This window comes from Empidonax traillii, unplaced genomic scaffold (genome assembly GCF_003031625.1).
Source record: "Empidonax traillii isolate 1590-97213 ecotype Southwest subspecies unplaced genomic scaffold, ASM303162v1 scaffold5854:size6986, whole genome shotgun sequence".
Lineage (NCBI taxonomy): Eukaryota > Metazoa > Chordata > Aves > Passeriformes > Tyrannidae > Empidonax > Empidonax traillii.
Genome location: NW_020961047.1, coordinates 1 through 1,987, shown reverse-complemented (window position 1 = coordinate 1,987; position 1,987 = coordinate 1).

Below are 1,987 nucleotides of genomic sequence, written 5' to 3'. Positions count from 1 at the left end.
TTGGTGTCTTTGGGACCCCTTCTTCCTCATCTTCATCTTCTTCACAGCACACACAATCCTGGGAGTTCCTAAAGAGTTCTGCCTAGAAGGTCACTGTGTCTGGGTGATATCTTCTGGTCCAGGCCTTGGGATGTTTTTCTACAATTCTACCTTGAAAAGAAGACTAAAAATGGAGTTTAGAGGGATTGACATGGAATGGGGTAGTAGGATTGGGTATGTGTAACTACTCTGTTAAGTGTAGGGGATATAATACAGCTACATTAAAATATATTCACTACCATCTACTTCTAAAATCTACAAAAGTTTAAAAACCCCAAAACATCTGAGATATCAGTGTGAATTGACTGTGGTGTGAGTGTTGTTATTGTGAATGTATAATTCAGTCTCTGTTCAGTTTTAGTAAATGCTATTGAATCCCTTGAAAACTAAGTTGGTCAATGATTAAGTGCTACTAATCTCTTTTGTCCCCTTATCTTTGTGTCCAAATCCTTTGCATCCTGAGCCTCTTGTATCCCAAGGCTCTGTGGAAATCACTGCCTTTTGTAGAAAAATAGCTATTTTTTGCGAGATACACTTTGAAATTTTCCTCCTCAGCTAAACTACAAAATAACTCCAATTATTGTTGAAGACTTGTGAAGACATTAAGACAATTAAAGGAAGGAAATTTTTTGTTTGTCTGTATTTTAATGAGCCCCACAGTGTGTTTAGAGACAAGTCTATTGTCCTCAGCTACTGAGAGAAGATTGAAGAAGCTGCTCAAGAAATCAAAAGCCAAACTGCCAGTCCCTTGAAGCATTGCTGGGCCCCACTGAGGGCAGGCACTGACAAAGCCTCCCCAGGGACTCCTGAGAGCAGATCCTTGCAGGCCAGGAGTGCAGGCAGACAAAGGCTCTGGGTAGTGTCCCAATGGTCCCCTGATTCCATGAGACAACATTCCTAATTTACTGTCCAGACCAGAGGGAAATCACAGGAAGGGCCATGGTTTGTCAGGACTTGCTTTATCTGAGTGAGCCCCGGGGGGCTTTTGGCGCTGAGTCCTTGAACCTCAGGGACTGAGGGGAGATTGTACAAACCTGTCCATAAGGGAAAGTCAGAAGGAAAACCCAAAGTATCTGGAAGCATTAATGGGTTCCCCTGAGTGTCACTACAGGCAAAGTCTCTCCAGGGACTAATTAAAGTAGATAATTTCAGGCCATGATTGCACAAACCTCTTCAAAACTAAAAGGAAAAGGCAAAGTACCTTAACAAACCTGTGGTACCTTGAAGCTTTACAAGCCCCACTGAGGGCCATTCCTGACAAAGGCTCTCAAGGGACTCATTAGAGCAGATAATTGGAGGCCAGGACTGAACAAGCCTGTCAAAGACTCAGTGTCAAAAAGAAGTGTCTTAACAAATTTACCTTGAGATCCTTGAAGCATCACTGAGCCCCACTGAGTGTCACAACTGATTGAGAATCCCGAGGGATTCATTAGAGCAGATAATTGGAAGCCATGACTGAACAAACCTCTCAAAAACTCACTTTCAAAAGGAAGAGTTCCTTCAAAACCCTTGAGTACCTTGAAGCATTAATGAGCCCCACTGAGTGTCACTGCTGACTTAGTCTCCCCAGGGACTAATTAAAGCAGAGAATTGGAATCAATTATTGCACAAACCTCTTCAAAACTCAGAGTCAAAGGAAAAGGCAAAGTACCTTAACAAACCTGTAGTACCCTGAAGCTTTAACAAGCGCCACTGAGGGCCATTCCTGACAAAGGCTCTCAAGGGACCCATTAGAGCAGATAATTGGAGGCCATTACTGAACAAACCTCTCACAGACTCAGTGTCAAAAAGAAGTGTTTTAATAAACCCTGAGTGCCTTGAAGCATTAATGACCCACTGAGGGTTGTCACTGTCTGGGGCTCTCAAGGGACTCGTTACAGCAGATAATTGGAGGCCATGGCTGCACAAACCTCTCAGAGATGCAAAACCAAAAGCAAACCCCCAATTG